Source organism: Cyanistes caeruleus, chromosome 6 (genome assembly GCF_971803275.1).
Source record: "Cyanistes caeruleus chromosome 6, bCyaCae1.hap1.1, whole genome shotgun sequence".
Taxonomy (NCBI): domain Eukaryota; kingdom Metazoa; phylum Chordata; class Aves; order Passeriformes; family Paridae; genus Cyanistes; species Cyanistes caeruleus.
The window spans coordinates 26,255,005-26,277,558 of record NC_141706.1 but is presented as its reverse complement, the minus strand read 5'-3'; the positions used below and the strand labels follow the sequence as shown (position 1 = coordinate 26,277,558).

General features: G+C 36.1%; 1 long non-coding RNA gene across 6 annotated transcripts in view; it reads left to right on the top strand.

The window, feature by feature from the left end:
* Positions 1-22,554, top strand: part of LOC111930100 (uncharacterized) — a 171,619-nt gene that overhangs the window by 76,385 nt on the left and 72,680 nt on the right. For all 6 annotated transcript variants that reach the window (XR_015287849.1, XR_015287847.1, XR_015287844.1 and 3 more), the window contains one exon: positions 3,588-3,749. This is a non-coding gene — a long non-coding RNA (uncharacterized LOC111930100). The remainder of the gene's footprint in view (positions 1-3,587; positions 3,750-22,554) is intronic.

Sequence of the window (22,554 nt, the reverse complement as noted above, 5' to 3'; positions counted from 1 at the left end):
GAAGTAATATGTGCTGTACCAAACTGGTGAGACTGTTTGAGTAATGCAGGCTGACGAACTGATGCAAGGTTCTTAAAGTGCTAAAGGAAAATAGAAGATAATAAAAGGTGGAAAAGACACTCCTTTGATAAAGTTAGTTGGCTTTTCTCCCACTCACTTTGTCTACAGCAGATATACTATAACTTCCTCACAGGTGCATATCGACTGGACCCCAATTGTTTTAGGGTTTAGCAGTAATTATAGTTCTTTTGAAATTGTTTCAACAAAAAAAAAAAAAAATAAATATTCTTTGCCTGTTTTTCCTTCTTCCTTGGTCTTAACCTGTTTTCCAAGATGATGGCTTTGTCTTTTAGGAAAAACACCCGTCAGGAAATGAGCTGAAACAAGCTGTTTTGTATCCCCTTTCTGATAAAGTGGGTCTGTTGTGCTCTGTCTATAAGCACAACATATAAGGGAATGTGCTTCCCAAAGGATGAGTGTATGGGATCCAGTCACTGGCTTAGCTCTCTATGCAGACAAACATTAACTGTCTTGACCAATTAAAAATTACCTGGACATCTCTGAAGGCTGGTGTTTCAAGTCTCAAAGAATTTACATCTCTAACTTATAAAAATGGAAGAAATTAATAACTGATCATGTTGAAATATCAACTATCCCTGGGAGCAAAAGGTTCCTAGTCTCTGTGTATGATGATGAATTTTAAGACAGAAAAAATGCACTGCTTTTTCATGCTATTCTCTAGTTAAATTCTTTAATATAAATTGTTATATTGTAAAGGTATAGTCTTTCTCTGAAGTGGATACAACTTGCATTACACTTGTACTTTAAAACAATTGGACTCTTAATAAAGGTGTCAAGATACAGAAGAGCCTGCCATGGGTTTTGATCTACTCAGACTTCTATTGGTTAAATACAGCACACATCACACATTTAAACTTTTAACCTGGAAACTACTGTCCTGAATTTTTCTCTGCATTCCCTGCATTGCCTTAAAGAAGGTGAAAGACATCTCAATGAGTCAGGTAGAACAGTGTCTGTACAGTTTCCATTCACTTGTGTTTAGAAGGCATTTTTTAGGGAAAAACAATATTTAAAACTGTTAGGATCATTTTGCAAAGGGGAAAAGTACATATTTACTATAAATCTTTGCATAACACAAGGAAAACCAGAATAAAGTATTGTAGCACCACTTGTCTGCCTGGCTGTTGGTGAGGGATTATTTCTCTGAATTGGACACTAAATTAAGATACAAATTCCTATTTTGAGCATTTCATAAATCTCTTCTAGAGGATATAGCAATACTTTCAAGTTGTATGTTGCAAAATTAAATTCTCCACTACACTCAGAATAAGAAAAGGGTAGGAGGTTTTTGGTCTACTTCCAGATAACAAATAGTGCTAAATATCTTTATTGTCTGAAAATTTCTTTTCAATGAAATTAGCAGTGTAACTTGAACTGAAAGAAAATACTGATTTAGTGATTACTAGAGAGCTTTGTCATACAACCTTTGGCATTATTTTAGCAAGAGAATAGATTCCCCGCCTTTGATTAGGAATGTCTTTGATTATTATTGAGAAATGCAATAAATAATGCTTAAATTGGTTTTTTCAGCTCTTTCGGTGATCAGAAATTGAGCAGAAAAAGTTAAGGTGAAAAAGATTTGGCAACACATGTCTGGAACCTTTCATATTCTCTTACTCCTTTTAAATAAAAGGCAATATGTAACACTGAGGACAGATATCATGACTAATTAATCAGGGAGACTACAGAGTAGATTTTATGGGCTCAGAACAACAATCTTAGCTTGGGTTCAGAATAAATCTTAACTTGGCCTGTCCATTCAGGTTAACACTGATTGGATAATGGAAAATCATTGTGCTGGATGTCTCAACAACCTAGTTTTGGTTAACTACTCAGCCTCATTTACAGTATTTTGCTGTAAATGTCCAACAAAATTGAATTGCTTACAGGGGTATACCACTAGTGTTGCAAAATCAGAGTACAGGACACTTCTGAACAGTGTCTTCCTAGACAGTGAGTGTAATCTGACATGTATCTATGTAATCATTATGACTGTCTACTCCTTGTCCCTTTTCTTTTCTTTCCAGTAATGATTGCTTTATCTTCTGCATCTGTTAAGTCAAATGAAGAACGCATATGAATTTTAGAGACAACATTGCTGACGTCTTAGTACTTCATATTTTCAGCCTTTTAAATACTTTCTAGTGCTTATAATTCCCTTTTTTGTAGGTATTCTTTGAAGCATGAATTAATTTTGGCAATAGGTAAACCAGAAGGTTGTTCTTTCAGATGCTAATGTTTTTAATGTTACTGAATTAAAATGAAATCCCATAATAATTGAGATCTAGGTATATCTTGTAAAATTAGCAATATTTCCCTGTAAATATTACTAGACTTGTATGCTTGCCCCTCTAATAAATACATTCCTAAATATCCCAGATTAACCCCCTACTGCTGTAATTATGGCTTGCCTTTGTTATGATCAACATACATCAAAACTTAAAAGATCTGCTATACCATTCTTAAAAATACTCGGATGAGTCACTGTGGAATTCTGGTCCATTACATTCATTCTTTTATCAGACATCAGTAGCAAATTTTCCTAGAGATTTAGAAAATCAAGACAGTATTTTTGGCAAATGATCTTGTGACTTGGGGATAAATGGATTTTCTTGAAACTTGGAGCAGTCACTTTTCATTCTGAAACATTAATTTGGACATTAGCAACCACAAAGCTTAGGATTCAAAGTTATACAAAATCATAAATGTCAGTAAACATCAGTTGCACTGCCTCTGGTTTATTCTTTACTCCTATGTTGGACAGTCTAGTTTTCAGCTCAAAGTGTCCAACACCTTTTTTTTTTTTTTTTCATTATGGACACTATTCAGGTTTTTTCTTGTTTTTCTGATCCATCTGACAATTTTGGTTTAATGAAGTCATAAACACATTGAATTCTCTAGTTGACAAGCCACATTGAGAGAATTCTTGTATGCAATCTAGTGTGGAAAGAGTAATCTGTTTCTCTTAATACCACAAATGTGTAACCTTACTGGGGACACTGAGAGCTGAGGAGGAGGAGTTCTTTTCACCCTTGTTTTGGATACCAAGGTAAAGAATCTTAGGCGATACACAGCTGGTTTATAACATTAAAAACACAATGGAACTGGCTTGCATTTCATCTGAATGGGATGTTATCTGGATCACAGTTAACTTTTTATTAAATGCAGTGCTTAATGGGAGTTGACAGGTGTGCAAGACGTTGATACTGACTGCTGGAAATAAATGTTTTGAAATGCAAAAATTTAGCAACAGGTAAATAATCAACCATATCTGATTAATTATGTTATATATATAGAGACATGTAATAGTGCAAGCAGTTGTTACTTAGTGTCTGTGGTAGAAATGGTTAAATAATATCATTAACATAAACCTCCATAGATTAATGGAACATGGTTTAACTTATCCTTTAGATGTTCTTATCATAATTACTTCAACATGAATTACAAAAATTGGAGTGCTCCATACTTTCAGTCGTCTTCATGGCCCATGTCTGGACTCATTTCAGCAGGTTCATATCCTTCTGGATGCAACACCCCAGGAGGGGTCTCACCTGGGCAGAGCAGAGCAGAGCAGAGCAGAGCAGAACAGAAGAGAAGCAGACTCCCCTCCCTCCACCTGCTGTTCACACTTCTTTTAACGCGGCCCAGGACACAATTCTTCCCAGGCTGTGAGTGCACATTGCTGGGTCATGTAATTTACAGATGAGTTAATGTTTTCCCAGTATCTATATTTAAATGTGAAAAAACTTACAATTATTTTATTTTGCATGCTTTTTATGAAATCTTCAAGAAAAGACGTGTATGAAAAGGGCATTTAAGTGAAAATAGGAAAAGAACCTGTTTTGGTTACTCCGTTCTTGTCTTTAGTTTCTTTAGTTGCCAACACTTTTCAGAGAAAATCGGTATTATACAAAAATGTCACCTGACAAAAGAGTTGTAATCACTTAGTATTTGGAAAGCATCACATTCTCAGATGACAGGGATATGAAGTAAATGTTATTTGATATTACTTATAATGATTTTATATGTAGGATAGATTTATAATAAATGCTGGTGAAACAGCTAATGCTGGTATTTTTTAACCACAACCAAGAAATCGCTGATGCACATCTTAGAATCAAAATAGACTTAAAAATGCACAATGCACTTTCCTAAACGTCAAAATGTTCAACCTGTCGCATTTTAATAGGAGCTCTCCAAGTTAGTTACCATGCAACTGGTATCAATCGCTGATGAATGAACATCTGGCAAAGTCTAATGTGTAACAGTTGCAATGAATGTATTAGTTGTAACTTTTAAATGACAGCTAAAGTACCTGTCTCATCTGTGAAGTAACATAAATTCCTATATTGAAGGAATAGGAAGATCATGTCGATAAATCTCCATGCTACAGATGCTGGAATTTGAGAACTCTTACTTGAAATGGTTCCTAAACTCTAAGAATGTGCTTTATTTAAATATCTCTGGTTGACCCATTAACAACTAGTTTCAGCTAAGAAACTTTTTTTGTCATGTGTCATCTAAATCTCCTTTAAAGTTGTATTTTGTTGGGTTTTTTTGTTTGGTTGTTTTGGGTTTTTTTTGTCTGGAGTGAGGATGTGTATGTTGTTTTTTTGTTTGTTTTGTTCTACTGCTATTTTTTATAGAGAGAACAGTATAGATGATTACTGTCATAACAACCACCATTCTGTGCATGGGGAAACTTCTTGTGTGCATGTTTTATTGCTTTTCCAACTCTGTTTTATTTATATCACTAACTGGAGATTGTATACCCACTGTGACTTCCTTAGGCATGAGTATGCAAAGTAAGTGCCTTAGACATGTTAAACTTGATACATCCATGAACTAAATTTACCTTTTCTCTGGGAAAACACCACTCATAACTTAAAATGACTTTTCAGCTTTGCTGGATTTGGTTGGGGTAGAGTTAATATCATGCACAGAGACTGGCATGGGGCTGTGTTTTGGATTTGTGCTGAACACAGGGTTGATAACACAGAGATGTTTCTGTTATTGCTGAGCAGGGCTCACCCAGAGCCAAGGCCTTTTCTGCTTTCCACGCTGCCACACTGGCCAGCACTGAGGATGCTTGGGAGTTTGGGAGGAGACACAGCTGGGACAGGTGACCCAAAGTGACCAAAGGGATTATTACATTTGCAACCTTCTTTTCTTTGGTGGAAGTCCACTGATAGTATATAAGAACTTGACTAGGGACAAAATTGAAATGCTTTCCTGAGTTACCAACTGCAACTTCAATCTGGATTTCTAGAAAGTTGCAAATACCTTATTTCACCTAGCCATGTTTCTTTGCTTCACTTAGAAAAATGTCTTATAAATGTCAAAAATCAGATGGGACTTGTCCTTGAGAAATCTTTTTCACTTACTTTTTAGCTTAATTTCCTAAGGAAATTAGGCTTCTGCAATCACACTGTGTGTGACTGCTCTTCCTGATTAATAACCTCTTTTCAACCAAATTTGACATTGACCAGAGGGATAGAAGTCTCAAATATAATTAAATCCCTATGCACTGCAGGGAAGTAGGCAGCTAGGTAAATGAAAAGTGCCTTTTATAAGATAAAGACTGAAAATTCAACACTTCCAGAGACACTAGTGAATCCATCCAGGAAAGGTATTACTTATTCCCTGACCTTGGAGAAATTTCAATGAGTACTGAACATATTATGAGACACCAGAGAATTTGTAGGGTGCTGTTCCAGATGAAACAATGACTTTTGACACTGACTGTGTTTAAATGAAGTACCTGATGATTTGTTTAGTATTTTTTTCAAAGCTGAAGGTTAGCTAAAAGTTAGATTTAGAATTTCTGATTTTTCCCCAAATTTTATAAATGACCATATTCACAATTCTATGAAACTGAAGAGTTTTTGCAAAAGGATAATTATGGCTCATAGACTACTTCCAAAAGTCTGTTGACAGTATTAAACATATATTTTAGAAAGCTATACCTATACATGTATGTATAATTTATCTAGTTTTTCAGAATTTCTTTCCTAACCTTACATTTTATTCTCACTTAAAATTAATTCTCTAACTATACAACTACTTGAAGACTACAATTATTCAGTTTGCTTCATATGGTTTATTAAATACCCTTAAGCTAACATAGATGGGAAAAATACTCTTTTGCTTTTCTTTTTATTGCTTTTTTGTGTCTATGTTCTACACCCACAGTCCTCAGTCTTTTTTATTCTTCCTTTCACAGAAAACTATATCTCCATATGCTATATAATTCCTGACTTTCAGAGTAATAATAAACCTGTAGAGATATAACTGTTCACCATGATGCCCTGGTGTATTTAATACAGTTTCTTTCATCAACAGCAAGCTCTCCATTGTTCTTTTTACATTTCATACTATGCTCCCCTACTGAAACATAGCTTGAGGCAGAGGGAGAATAAGTTTTGATATTGCGCAGAACAGACCATAGGTATTCAAATATTTCAAAAACTTCTTTTTTTGTTTTTCTTCCTTCTAAACTTAAAACTTCTGTAAGGATTTGTGGATAGTCTGAATTCTGTTTTCTCTACTTAATAAGGGTATATAATGCCAACTGTCTCTTGGTTCAGTAGAGAGATTTAAATAATGCTTTTCTTATTCATTAATATTTTACTGTTTCTTTTTAGAACACCTACATGCAACACAAGAATTTAAAAAAAAAAAAAAAAAGCAGCAAAACAAAAAAACCTCCTTTTGGCTCAATCAGAGTTTTGTTTTTGTTTTGGGTTCTTTTCTATACAACCTGTACAGCTTCTCCAATACTGTTTCTGCCATTATTTATCTATAACAGAAAACAAAATGCACATAAAAAATACATGCTCACTTCTTTGTTATTGTTAATATTTTACAAAAAATGTAGTTGCAGGAAAATTTAATTATTTTTATTTTGAGGATTTTCTCTTTAATTTGATTGTCTGAAGAAAGTAATCTGCATAGCAAAAGGGCAGATGGAGCTGGAAAATTAGTCTTCAGAGCATGGCTAGTAGTGCAAGCTGCAGATCAGAATCATGTTGTCAAATTGTCCCCAAGTGTCTTTCTTGCTTTACTTTAGTCTGCTGAAAGATGCACAACTCAGAAATAAGGAACTCTGGCCCAGTGAGTTCACATGAGCAGAAACAAAACCTTTATTTTCATCTACCTACTTACATGTTTTGGATAAGTATTTTTTTCCATCTCACCAGATTATATTGAGTTTGCTTAAGAAAATTCTTTATCACATTACTATTAATTACAGTGCTAGAGTACACATAGGAAAGCTGCTTAGCTCTTCCAATTTTTCATAGAAACATAGAAGTTTACATCTGAAAATGTAACTTTTTGAAAAACTTTTTGAAGAAAGCATTAGAAAACATTTGTGTGCATAGTTAAAAAAATGGCTCCAACTGGCAATCCAAATAAATTCCTCAATTCCTAAAATTATACTGAGTCTCTTTCTCTAATAAAGAAATGCAGCAAGAAGCCAAGACTTCTTTTCACTGTTTATTTTGGCAGATAAATGACTTGCTTTCCTGTCATTTCAGTTTATATTTTAGTGTGTGTACATTATAATTTGTATGGTTATCACTGAGGTTCTTCAGATTGTCACACAGAGAATGGATGGTTCTGGACTTCAGGGGTCCTGGGCAAGATAATTCTCTGCTTGGGTTTTTATCATGGCATCTCTAACATGACCAAGATATGTCAGAAATGGTAGGGATGCCCAAAGTGTTCAGCTTTAGTTCCATTTTGCCACAGGTAACCACATCATGTACTGTTTTTCAGAACTGATAAAGCTTTTTCCTGAAAACTGTTCAATTATTGCTGAGGAATGTTAGGAGCTTCAACTGATAGCGCTCACTCACCAGAAGACTAGAAGGCATGAATTTGCCAGCTTTCCAAAGTGAAACATTGTGATTCAGATTGACAAGTATGCCTAGTTAAGGCTTAGTCAAGCACTAAAGATGTTCTTTACATTTTTTTATCTGCAAAATCAGCAGTTTTCTACTTTTTTCTTCCCCCTTTAAAACCAACCAAATTTCTTACACATACTATTGACAGAAAAATTCCAGGCAGGACTTGAATATTTGTATTGTCCTTATTTAATAGCTAGGTAGAGAACTGAACATGTTAAAGTTAAATCTAACTATTAATTTATAGTACATGAAAATCCTACTAGGTATCTCCTCTAACTTGTTCTTAGGCTTTTCCTTGTTATTAATTCTTAAGTGTCTGTCTTTTCCACTGTCTGCCTGAAGCAAGAGTTATTCAAGGACTGATTGTGTATTTTGTTTAAAATTTATACAACATGAAGTGAATACATGGAACAGTATGCTCTACAAACCATAACTAGATAATTGGGTGTGATAGATTGGCATTTAAGAAAACAAAGAGAAACACCTAAGGAAGTTAAAACTGCTGGCGGCTGATGAGAGTTTTTCTCCCAGCCAACTACTGGCCATTTCTAAGAATTGACAGGAGTTTTGACCATTGAAAAGTGAGTTCAACCTGTGAACACCACCTTAAGACCTAAGCCTGGGAATTTCTTTGTCTCTTTGTTTCCTGGCTGTGAAAGGTAACAGAGCTCCAGCTCGCTTCTCGTCCCCTGGCCACGCCATGTGGCCCGGGCAGGGGCTGGGCTGGGCCTGCTGCGGCTCCCGGCTGGGAGATGGGGCCTGCGGGGCTTGCCCCGGGCTCTGGCCGGGCCAGGCCGGTCCCTGGCTCGGCTGCAGGTTTTGCTGTGACTGAATTCACCAGAGACTGCCGAGTAAAGAAAGGAAAAAGCTTTTGACCTGCGGCAGGCTGAGACAGTGACCACACTCTCCAGAGCAGCTATGAAGAATCTTCTATCGCAGACAGCTCCAGCTGCTGCTCCGGCAGAGATCACAGAACCATCTACAAAGCCAGGGCAAGATTTTAACTCTTTCACTACCCAGATGTGACCTGCAGATTAATCCTTTTATCCAGAGAGAGAAAAAGAGAGTGATCAACATGTAAAGAGACTTTATAAACTATCAGACAATAAAGAAAAGAATTAAACTTCAGATGAAGTAGAGAATAAGGAGATGCTTTAATTAAGCTGAAATATTTTTCTGTTAAAGCTATAGAGATGGACAATAGTGTTCTGAAAAAACTCCTTTAATTCATAACAGAGTATATTGGGAGGAATAAAGTGTTCAAAGTGTAGATTTTGAGCAAAAGGTAGAGTAATTATGATACAGTGAGGTGCTGGAACAGAAGGACAGAAGTAACAGTTGAAGATTTGGGGCCGTTGTAGAGGCAAAAAGAAAACTTCTGTTTCCAGGGAAGCTCACAGAGACAGATGAAGAGAACTTTTGCCTTTGAATAACTCATCCTTAAAAATGATATCCCTAGACTCATGACCCATAACACACCTCAGAGTGATGTGAAATGGGAGGAGAGAACTGATGGCAGAATTTCCAGGCAGCTGCCATCAGAGAAATAGAAAGCTATAACAGAAATAGTTTTCTTGTGAGAAACTTCATAGATTAGCAGAAGAAGACTTTTGTTTCTCTACAAAGACTGATGAAAAGACTCTAGCAGGAATTGGGACTGTTTTAAATACCAAAGTTGCAAAGTTTTTGTCTCTATGTTGTCATGTGAACAAGGGAATGGTGGGTAGTGAGGGATAAAAGGGTTTTCTGGAGGTTTATTCTGGTGTTCTTATTCTTGTAGTTTTGTTAATAAACTTCCTTTATTCCTTTTTAGTTTTAAGCCTGTTTTGCTCTTGTTCTAATCCATATCTCACAGCAAGAAATAAGTAAGTTTTCTAGTAATTTTTTTTAGGTACTGCTTTAAAACCACAACATTGAGTCAGGTTTTTTTTGTCCTAAACTCTATGAAATCTATAACTTTACCAGCTTCTCTTTTTTGCTTCCTGTTTTGACAAAGATCAGTACTTGGACATGCTAACCTTGGTTTTTTAGGCCAACTTGTTACTAAACCATCATGGTTAGTGCTTTCAAACCAAGCTTTTATGCGCATCAATTTAAGAAAAAAAAAAATTAAGAAGAACACCTTTTAAAAGTTCTGGTGTATTGTGTCTGTAAAATTGACAGTAAAAAGAGACCGTGGATAATTTTTCACAAGTCATAGTTTAAGCGTGGCTTACAATAACTATTTTTTATTTCCCTGCTGCCAATTACAAGGTTTGCAGTCCAGTAATCATATTGCAAAGCCTGAGAATCTAAACAGATCTCAGAAGAGAATGGGAAATGGGGGAATGTTGTAAGCTTGATGCCTCTATTTCTTCCTGCTGCAATTCCCTTATTGGCAGTTTAGAGTACCAGATGTTCTGAAATCACCTCTTTGGTACTAGTTGATTGTTTTGCTCTGCACCCTGGGTGAAATTCAGGTCAGCTTGTTCAGTCCATCTGACTGATCAGCTAGAAAAACAGTTGAACAGTGGTTAAGATGTCCAAGGAATCTAAGACTGAGCCCCCAAGTGATATTTGTACCCTAAAAAGAACAAATTTCTATTTTGTCAGTTTAGGAGGGGTTGCTGGTGAAATGCAACTACTTTAGGGATTAAGAAATACAGTACAGAAAGTATCAGTTAAATATCAACCAAGTCTATTTCTTAGCACAATGAAGTGTTTAAATTTATTTTAATTCTGTAATTAATACATAGTAAATACACAGAAGAATTATTTTGCCATAAAATAAAACCTCATATCATCTAGCCCCTTTTACAGCATTTTTAGAGATGCCTGAGGTACATCTGTACAATGAAATCTATCTAAAACTTCTCATGTCTCCACAGCTGACATGTCCTAACCAATCTCCATGTGTGTGCCTAAGCACACCTACCAAAGGCAGAGCAATGCTGATTGACTAGTCTAGTAATGAAGACAGACCACATGCATAGAAATAATTAAGAAACAGCTCTAACTTTTCATTTCTGAAGGTCCTGATAGAAGATTCCCTCTGCAAGGGATACGCTGTGTATCTTTAGGTTGTTGGTAGGGTAGAAACCTGAGCTTCCTTTCAACAAACAGAAACAAAAGAGTGTAAAGATAGATAAACTATGTGTACTAATAATGAAAAATGTAGGGTGCTGTAGCTGAGTTTCTCATATTCTGTCACAGTTCCTCAGCCTGGGTACTGTCTGGACTTCTGAGGAAAACAGGAAAGGATGAGCCACTTCTGTGTAAAGTCTGCACAGAGCAGTGCTGCCAGGATACATCCTCTACAAATCCTTGCGTCACCAACCAAAATCTGTGGCAGTAGAGGCAGGAAACATTACAATCCTCTGCAGTCTACTTCTTGGTAGACATCTGGACAGAATGAGCTCCCAGTGTTTATTCCAGAATATGACATGTCTTTCATTGTTGCTCCTAGTGACAAGGGCTCCTCTGCAGCATTGGGACTAGACTGGAGAACCGGAGGAGAGGAACTGCACGTACCATGCTACATCCCTGTGGTTTGATGCCTCCCTGATGTGCTTTTCAGATTCTTCTGGACTGGCATCTAGCCTAGTGCCTTTGCATGTTCCCCTTGGGGGTTTGTTACTTCTCAGCACAGCCATGTGCTCTGACAAGCATGTTCCTAAATGTGCTGCCATCACTGCAGGCTGCCCTGTTCCCTTGCTTTTACCTCTGCCACGGCCCCTCCTTGTAGAAGGGAACATAACATGTTAGATATTACAGGAAAGGGTGACGAGGAGGTGATTATTCTGAAAGCAATAGTGAAGCTGGAGTGAAGACACTAAAAAGCGCTTTGAGCCACATTACTAACCTTTGGTATGCAGCCATCCACTTCTTTCACATAGCTTGAAGGGATTATCCTTTACTTTTCTGTCAGTGGGTCCTTGCTGCTTTATAATTTGCTCTGCAGTTTATTCTGCTGCTGTAAAGCCGTTTCATATTATCCTTGAAGCTATTCTGTCCCCAAAGGGTTACTTGAGTTTAAATTTGCCTCCAAGAGGCTTATGTTATTTTATGTAGTTTTGACTCTTTCAAGGGCTGTCTTTATTTCCCTTGAAGCCATCCCTGAGCCTCAGGGAGAAGCCCTTGTCTTCTAATAGATGCTTTGACTTTGTCAGAACAACTGCTTTTACACATTGGTGAGAAAGTTGATAAAATTGGATTTTAATGCATGTGTGGGCACAAGGTGGTAGAATACATCTATTACAGCAACTTAATGTCTTCTGAGTTTCAGAGAAACAGAATATTCTTTTCCCTCTGATTCAGCAACACACCATCTGTTGCATACAGGTAACTTAGCTGTGAAACTTCTCGGGGTTACAAATGACAACATAAACATAAGGGGATGGAGCAGGAGGGCAGCACATGCCATCCTTCAGGAAAGATGCCTTAGAAAATCAAGACAAATGCCAGGATGCAACATTTTCAATGGCACCTCCACCTTCTAATTTAAAAACCTCAGTTGAAGAATACTACCATATCTTCTTGAGTCACTTCGTAGGAAAATACCTGAGTGTTTCAGTGTTTTCTCAAGTTACAGGAATGCCTTTCTTAGGTTACATGGGGCACCACTCACAGTGGCTGCTGAAATATGTGTATAACAAGAAACCAGAAGCTTGTGGGGAAAAGCTTAGTGGAAACACATGAATAAATTTTATAGCCTAAGGAAGTGAACCTGTGCTTGCTTTTTGAAACAAATTCATTGACGTTTCTCATTCTCAATATGCTGTTAAATATATTAACAAGATGACTTTTCCAACATGCAGTTTTGACTTCAGAGCAACGGCTTATAATGACTATAATGACTACTTCAGCAGCAAACAATCTAAAAGTCTAACATATGTCTCACATAATGAATTTGGTGCACCGTATCCTTCCCTAGTGTCAATGACACAAAAATCTTTGCAGATTATTCTTAGAAGCTGGACACAATGTTATTCAGAATAGAGATACATGTACTATTGAAATGTTGACTAAAAAAACCCTCAGTTCATCTTGGAGGTTCCATAATGAATATCTGTTTCATAATGAATATCTGTGGTGACACCATTTCTAGCAAACTTGCTCTTTTGCACCTCTTATTACCTTAAAAAGCAAGGCATGGATGCAGTTTAAGAAGACCAAGGGAGAAAATCCTTGACTGTATATTTTCATTTTCTCATGTTTGTTAAAAAAAAAAAAAGAAAAAAGAAAAAAAAAAAGATAAAAATTGAAAAGATGCCCCCAGGTTGGATCTGGATGCCCAGGAGGTGATTTGCTGTACTGCATTAATCTTTTCAATGTGACTGTAGGCTATGGACCTGAGACAAATTGAGTCAGTCAGCCTTTATCTCTTCATTTCTGTACTCACTTGTCAAGAAAACCTTGAAATAATAACAGAAAGAAGGTGGAATTGTTTGGAAAGGCAGCAGAGGTGAAAGTCCAGATGCAGCAACTCTTCTTAAGGCTAAAACAAGACCTTATTCTGTTCAGCTAGGACACAAACACTGTTAAATGGGCATCAGCTTATTTCAAAAGCTTAGTTTCTGAAAACTTAAGTTAGGTGTGAAGATTTTCCATTAAGATTCTGGTGTTGTGCTGGAGAAGAATATTATGGAACAAAGGTTAAAAACCTCTATCCAAAGATGTAGTAGCATTTCTGTTGCTCCACCAGCAAATTCCCATAATACACAGTCTTCTGTCAGAGAGATTCCAAGGACAGGGAATCCAGAAGACTGATTTATAAAATCTGGATACAAAGAAAACAAGGGTCTATTTGTGTGAAACAAATTGAATCTGATGGGCAAAACTTAGAAGACTTCTCACAGTATTGCTGACATCCACCTGCTGCATCTTGCAGCTAGTAAATATTTGAGAATTGGATAGGATTAAATGCAGTACCTGTGTCCCAGAAAATCCAGAGCTTAAATTAAAGCTTCAGAAAGGGAACTTTCAAGTGTAACTGGGCAGTATTGGGTAATTATCACTCATATCTGAGGTAATCTTCCTTGCACAGGCCAGTAACATCTTCCTTTTAGAACAAGGAAAAGAGAATTAAAGACTTGGTTTCAAGAAAAAAAAACACCTTTAGTTAAGGCAAGCAATAATATCAAAGGGTGGATTGTACATATGGCTTATTTCCAGAAATAGTTACATCTCTCCAGCTGATAGAATCTGAGAGGTGCCTGACAACTCTCTCTCTGGTAGAGTAAAAACTAGACATTTACAAAGTCATTGATCCTCGTTGTCATCTCTGCTCAATTTGTCTTTATCTCCAGACTTACTCCATCGCTGTCAAGCAATTTTTTTTTTCAGTTCTTAGCTCAAATGAGTTTTCTTCCAAAGTAACTGTTTCAGTAAAACTGCTTTTTCTTTCATGTACCACTCAAATTCTCGGTGCAGGAGCTGCATTTCCTTCTGCAGTGTAGCTGAATAGGTTCAGTCACTCTCCTCGTGCCCTTGACAGTTTTTAGTGCAATTTGACTTCTACTTCATACAGTAGAGCTCTAGGGAATGTTACTGAAAAACTTTACCTAATCATTCCTTTAACTGTTGAGATGCACTGGTATATGTGCCTAGTACAGAAAAACATACAAGAAATTGTAGAAAACATCCCATGAGATCCTGAACACTTTCTAACATATCCTGAATGCTCTCAACCCATCTTCACTTCATCTATATCAAATATCTCAGACTATAAAGAAAGTCTCAAAGCATGAGAGATTTTTTCTCATGATTTTTTCTGGATCTACTCTCTATTTCAGATTAATTTCTTCACAGAAAGAGTGATTAAACATTGGAATGGAGTGGCTAAGGAGGTGGTGTGGCCATCCCAGGAGGTGACAACTGTGGCACTCAGTGCCATGGCCTAGTTGACAGAGTGGTGCTCAGCCATGGGTTGGATTTGATGATCTCAGAGGTCTTTTTCAACCTAACTGATTGTGTGCCTGTAAATGAAGTTGATATCTCTTTTAAGACCAATTTATACAATTAGAATAATTAGACAACCTTTTCAGCAAATATATATTGCTTTGGCCAGAAACACAAGAAATAGATTTCTAAACACAAACTTTTAAAAATTGCTCAGTTTTGACTCTGTTTCAGAGTAAGTCTCTGGAAAAAAAGATGTTTGGTGTGTAGGGGCCAGAAAATGAGTGGGGAGAAAAGTAGGGACTTACTAATTAAATTATTCAAGGGAAAAGTTAGAAGAGAACTGGAAGATGCTAATTTACCAAACTCCAATTTTTTGTAGGTATGAAAAAACCCACAGAAATTAATCAGTTACTTCAGTTTGCAAAATCTTCTTTCTCAGTCGATTAACAGGTTCTTCTTTTGGTTCAAGACTGAAAATATGGTGGAATGTGAATTTCACAGAATGTGTTCCTTCATTAAAAGTGTGTGGTCCTATGCTATTTTCTGTGTGAATTATAATTCTTGTATGGAAAAAGCGCTTAATTTCACCTCCACATTTGCCATAAGAGTATTTTTCACTGGATGAAGTGTGCAGCTGTAAGATTTGTAGGGTGCTAATTGTTCTGTGGTTGAGAATATTTATTGTAGTACTGTAGAGGTTGATACATTTTCTCTTCTTTATTCAAGGAAAACTTATATTCATTTAGTGTGCTTGAGAACACCAGGATTTTCTGTCAGAATCAATTTAGTGAGGCTACAGGGCTGTTTGAAGAGCAAGAAGTTTCTTGTAATACAACTTGTAGTTATTTAATGACATTTTGTATAGCTTCTGGGAGAGGATGGGCTGTGACAATAGAAGATGTACATTTGGTGATGGGTGGAGGTGTCATCTTCTACTTAAACATTTTTTCACATGGTGTTTCACATCTTTTTCTGAAATTCTTTTCTACATGGGTAATTCTGAGGTATATAAATCTTCCTTATTGCTAAGGTGAGCACTATGAGTGATCTGCTGTATATAAAGGCTTCTGAGGAGCGTGTATATGTGCTGGCCTTTAGTTTTCCATTTATCACACTTGCAGGTTACACTGCTGATGTTGCTGTAGGGAAACGGTGCTGGTGCACAAGTGCTGTAGTGACAGCTTGATGGAGAATGGTTATTATTGAATTTGTGGTAAAAATCAATAAGGGAGCCCAGATTTCCAATCGAGATAATAAAGATATCATCTATAAATCTTAGGCACAGTGTCGACAAAGCGATACAATTATTTAACAGCTCTTCGTCATCGTAGTTCTTGAAAAGCTTGTCATAATACAGGACTGTAGAAAAGCTATCAAAAGAGAAGGATGTCTCAGTTAAATTTTGCAGATGTCTGTGGACTGAGTTCTCTTCAGTAATTTCACTGATGGTCTGAATGATGGAATAGAGAGAAAGGATGACCTCTATTTGGTACATATGTGAATGGTATTAAACTATTAAGATCTCTAAGACTCTTTCACAGGATTAAAATCAAAAGTACACTAATGGGATCGGGAAAATGACTGGAAAAAGCAGGATGGAATTTAATAAGAACAAGTGGAAGGTTAAGGAAGAAAAATGTTTTGCACAAAAACAAGGTGAGGAAAAAGCTGGCTAGGGAATGGAAAATGAAAGAAGCATAGTGGCTCCCTGTATTGTGGTGTTGCAAAAAGGGGAAATATTGCTCAAGATAAATTTCTTCCATTTCACAAAAGTCATTACAGATTACATTTTAAAATCTGATTGTATAATTCCAACAGACAGTGAAATAGTGTTATATTAAATGTGTGATAAATTTCACAATTTGTCCATCCTACTGAGGAATTTGGCATCAATCTGTCATGTTGCCTTGTAGTGTAAATATATTCAGTGTTGTCTATAAATGAAATTCTATTGTTGGTTACTTTTTAACATATATATCTTAAAGGTCTGTACTTTTAAATTTATCAATTCTTTGAATGGTGATTTACATATTATAACTCTTGACCTTTTATCCTTCTGGAGTAAAATTATAAGTGCAGTCAAACTACGATAATTGTGTAATGAAAACCTCAGGGTTTATAATATTATATTATTCCCCATTTCTCATAGCAGAATTTAGATTGCACTAACTGTTCATGTAAAATTACTGATTAATCTTTAAAGCTCATTCACATGATGAATAATTGTGTCTACTAAATAAGTAAATGATGTATGAGCAGTTTATAGTAGTAAATAGATTTTTCAGGTGCATTATGCAATTTTTGGCATATTCAATAACTTTCATAACTTAATACAAAACATTCATGACCATTAAAAAAAGTATTGTAATTACACATGTATGTATTTATAGTTTATTACATCATAATTGCTTCAGAATTGCTCAGTGACTGTAATCTTTATTTGATTTTATGTTAGATAAACCCTTGCAGATAAAAAGTTCCAGCATAAACTGCATTATATCTCAATTCAGAGAACAGCTTTTTTTTTTTTCATGAAACAGCTATTTTTAATGGAATTTTGGATATCAAATGTTTGAAAAGGGGAAAAATACAGAAATAGTTCTTTATATGTTTTTCTTTACATTTGTTTCTACGGAATTTATAGTGCTGCACTATAAACTCTTACCACCTCACTCTCCATAAGATCTTTTGATCAGCATTGACTTTTGACTGTCTGAAGCCCTTTGCCACAAAAAAGTCATATTTGTTGAATAGCTCAAGTTGTAGAAAAAGATTTCTGATTGGTAGAGAGTGATAGTCCCTCCACTCTGTGCTGGAGTGGCCTTACCACGAGTCCTGGCTGCAGTTTTGGGCACCACAATATAAGAACCATCTAAAGGTCCAAAGGAGGGCTACAAAGATACTGAAGAGCCTTGAGGGGAAGCTGTACAAGGAGCAGCTGAGGTCACTTGGTCTGTTCAGCCTGGACAAGAGGAGACTCAGAGAGACCTCACTGCAGTCTGCAACTTCTTTGTGAGGAGAAGAGGAGGGGCAGGCACTGATCTCCTCCCTCTGGTGAGCTGTGGCAGGACCCAAGGGAATGGCCTGAAGTTGTTTCAGGGGAGATTTAAGTTGGATGTTAGAAAAAGGTTCACCCCAGAGGGTGGTCAGTCACTGGAACAGACTCCCCAGGTCACAGCACCAAGCCTGACAGAGTTCCAGAAGAGTTTGGACAGTGTTAGCAGAAACAGGGTGTGACTCGTGTGGTGTCCTGTGCAGGGCCAAGAGTTGGACTACATGGTCCCTGTGGGCCCTTTCCAGCTCAGGATACTCTGTGATTCTAGACATAAACTTTCCTTAAGGCTAGACAGGGTTTTGCAAAGAGAGGTGGAAGAACCTCTCTGTGCAGTAAGTCTCAGAATGATCAGGGGATCTACTTCTGTTTTCTATCGAGCAGTGCTTTATTCAGCAAGGTAATTTCAACCCCATGCCACTTTAGTCCTTCTATTCACACACAGCATGCAGGATTTAGGATGGATATAAGATTCCATCACAAAGTTCAATGTTATAAATGAAAGTAGAAGCAGATAAAAAAATGTCCAAGAATAATCAAAGACTTGAAAGTAAAAGAAAATTTCCAGCCATCAATCAGTTGCCTCCAGTGGTAGAGAACTGATTTGAGAGCTTTGAATTCTTTCTCCTCTTTCCCTATATCTGTGTATCTAATTGCATTCGGTTCTTCTACAGTCAGAGAAAACAAGATAAGAGTTTTTCAAATTCCTACTTCTTTATTTAATTTTTCTCATAGCAGCAAAAATGCATATTCCCATGACTTCTAGTTAAGAAGTCTTTGAGTTAACAGTGGTGGTAACATTTTAGTCTTCCAGATAGATAATGTTTTGTGTTTCAGTCATTGCAATACAAAATATAAAACTAATGCATTATTCTGTCACTATACTTCCACAAATCAGCTGTGAGATGTGTTTTTTATGTTTTGCTTTTCTTGATGATACCATACATTTATCTACCGCCTCTTCACCAGATGCTTTATAGCCAGATTGCTTCATTAACTTTTTTCTAAGTAATTTCAGGATTGTCTTTTGATCATGCAAATTTGTTTATAGCACCAGGTACTTATTTAAAGACCCATTAAAAGGTTCTCATATACATGTAAAGGAAAAGAAAGGAGAGTAAGAGAGAAAAAGAAAGGGAAAATAGCAATGTTTGTTAATTCATGAAATTCATTCTTTTTTAAGAAATGCTAGGTCCTTGATGAAAAAAACCAACAAAAAAAACCAAACAAACCCCTCACCAAAACCAAAACAAACAAAAAGCCCCAACCAAGTTAAAAACAATCATATGAAGGAAAAAAAAAAAAGGGATTGCAGAAATATTTTTGCCAGATACCACTAGATTTGCACTGCTTTACAACTCACAAAATAGCTGCTGCAGGGAGAAGCCAATTCTCTTCTTGAAAAAGATGAATCCTTTGCTTCATGTCCTTCATTTCTGAGGACAGATAGCAGGGGGGAGAGTGCATGAAACTTCTCTATTTATTCTGAGTCTGGATAAGTGGATCACAAAATTATACACAAACAGACACTGCTTAATAATAAATATACAATTTGAGTATATGATGATTACAATTACTTGCAATTTTCTTTGCATTGGAAGCAGATTAAGGGAGAGATAAATCACTGTGTTATCAGCTGAGTACTCTGTGTTAAAACATGTAATGCTTAACCAAAAGTAATTTATTGCATTAGGATACACTTTTGCCTTTCACTCTGCTGTTTCCCTGTACAGAGACATATTATGTCTCAATTAAAGTCTTGAGAACCTGAGGAAGTGTGGATACTTCTTGAAACCAAGAAACAGTAAGAGCCAACTGATGAAGACTTCTCACCCAGAAAAGCATTACCTCTTCTTCTGCTACTCACTTTCTGCTCTAACCTTTCAAGATTATTTCAGTTATCAACCATCTTAATGAGTTACACTAAATAATTTTGATATGCTTTTAAGTACTTCTGAAATTCTGTAAAATTTCCTTGACACTTAAGTTATCACAGGATAGTTTTATTGAACTTTAAATCCCAGTGATCCAGTAATTTTAATTTCTTTAGACTTTTTCTAATTTTGTATGTCATTTTTTCTGGTTTCTATACAAGAAAGTTATATCTCTAACTTATTCTAAAATGTAAAAATTAACTTCCATTACCCATTACTTTATTTTAAATATGTCAGATCAGAAAGCTTTTCTTCTCCTCTTTCTTCTGTTCCATGTCCAATTCAGTTTTTCAAGCTCAGGTTGTTACTAGCTTATGCCATCCATGATTAGGTGGATTTTTTATGGCCTAAAATACTGGTGTCTGTTACTAACTAATATATTATTTATACTAACTAATTGCATTCACATGTTGGATATATTTTAGTATTTTATTCATCTTAGAATTTGTGTTACAGATTTGAATAAAGTCTTCACATTTTAGGTTACCTGTTCACAATTTTGTATTTCAAGTTATGGGTACAAAACCTGAAGCTGGACAAATTTCCAGAAAGTGCATTACTATATGCAATACAGTTACATAGAGAGTGAGGAAGTTCACCTAAAAAAGCCATACGGTTTTATCTGAATAATAAAACAGCTCCTCCATAGCTGTTAATGGTATAAATCTGTCTCAGAAATGAGATCAGTTTTCAAGCTGCATCTTAAATTGCTATCAATTTAAGAACTCCCTTCTATATTGATAAGATATAAGATATCCCTTTTCTCTCAATGAGGACATTTGAAAATCTAAACACAAAAAAAGGAGATTTGGGACCTTATTTAATTTCAAACAAAGAACAAAGATACTTCACCTGATTTTAAACTTACCTGAAAATTCTGCATGCATTCAGAAGTTCCTTCACATGAGAACTAGAGTAACTGGCAGATTAAGTCATATTATATGCAATTAAAGCAAAAATTAAGCTTAGGTGTTTCTCGTTATCTTGCAATACAACAAAATGGTGCGTATGTGCTTAGTACAAATGCAGGACAGTGCCTATGACAGAAAGGTTGGATATGATTTTAAACTTACATTTTTCAACAAGATACTGAATATTCATTTCTGATGCCAGATCTGTAACATGAAGTCTTCCATAGACAAGGTAAATTTATCATTGAGATCACTGAACTCCTGCGTGTTGCACATACAATTATGTAATTCTTTAATCATTTTTAAACTTCATTCCACATTGTAACAACTAGGATTTTGAAGACAGAATTTTGAAAATGCCCTTCTCTGAAGCAATCTGGCTGTTTTTATACCTTTTGCTTTGTCTATTGCTTTAAATCCCCCCAAGTTTATGCATGCCTATGAAATGACATTGAGATTACTGTAACAACATGTGCAATATCTTGGTCATGAATCATCCCATAGGTTAAAAAATGCTGGTTTGTCTTATGTATTCTACTGTCCTTTCAGTGTGAGTAGAAGCAAGTTCTACCTGCCATTCCACATCACCGTGCTGGAACACAATGTAAGGTTGTCTCAGTCTTTTCCTTCTGTTTTCCAGCTGCCCTCTCCCTTACTCCGTGGAGGATTGATTCACATATCAACATAAGGCTATGCAAGCTCATTTTAAGTTATCATCTCCTAAGTTTGGAAGCAGCATATATTTTTCCAGTGTTCTTTCACATTTTGTCACTATTCTGTGATAACGTCAGTAATTCCAAGACTATTTTGCAGATGCTTCATTAGGCTTCTTGTTATCATTGACTTTCAGTTGTCAAGTTTGCCACAGTACAATAATGTTGAAATTATAATTGCATCAGACAGTTCTATCTTGTTCTGAAGGATATATGCTTCATTTTCCAGATGTCCAAAACATGTAGGCACTTTTTATATTTATGCATTTTGTTCCTCATCTTCAATTCCACTGCAGTTTGTGGTTGCATTAAAATATATAGAGCATCAAATGCCTATATATTTTATATATATATAAAATATATAGGACATCAAATGGGTTTCACTGCTAATCACTGAACAGAGGTATCTTGGCCTTTTCAGGATGTAAAGATGCTTCTTGTGCAAGTACTTGTTTCAGACTTTGTTCTGGGCTGTCAGCAGCAAAGACCCATCCTCTAAACTCCACCATGAAAGCAATTTTATTTCCTTTGAGTGTATATGAGGACACCAAACATGGAAGTAGTTTTCTCTATATTGCTGACAGGGTGCCCATCATGGTTATGCTACCCTGAAATTCTCCTACTTTTTTCCATGTTTTATAAACTGTTGTGGATTTCACTGTGCACAGAGCCAGAAGGGATCACACCAGCATCTTACCTCATCCCTGCTTAACATTGCCTGTTGCAGTTCATTCAACAATTATTTTGTTTAAAAAAGATAACTTCCCTAAGTCCATAAACTCTTAGTTCAAAGATATAAAATATATTTACAGATTGCTGCATGCATTTTCTTTGTTTGGTTTTGTTGGTTTTTTTTCCCTAGTAACATTTAGTATCCAAAGCCTAATTTTCAAATACCATGGATTAAATGTATTTTGCTTTCAGGTATCTATCTTGAAAACATTAGGAATATAGAACCTTATCTCAAGGTGAAGTTTCTTCAAAAAGAGCTTCTTTGAGCAGCCTCAGAAGTCAGCTAATGTCTCCTAATATCTTTTATGGGTATAGCTTCATTTCATTCAGATAGGATGT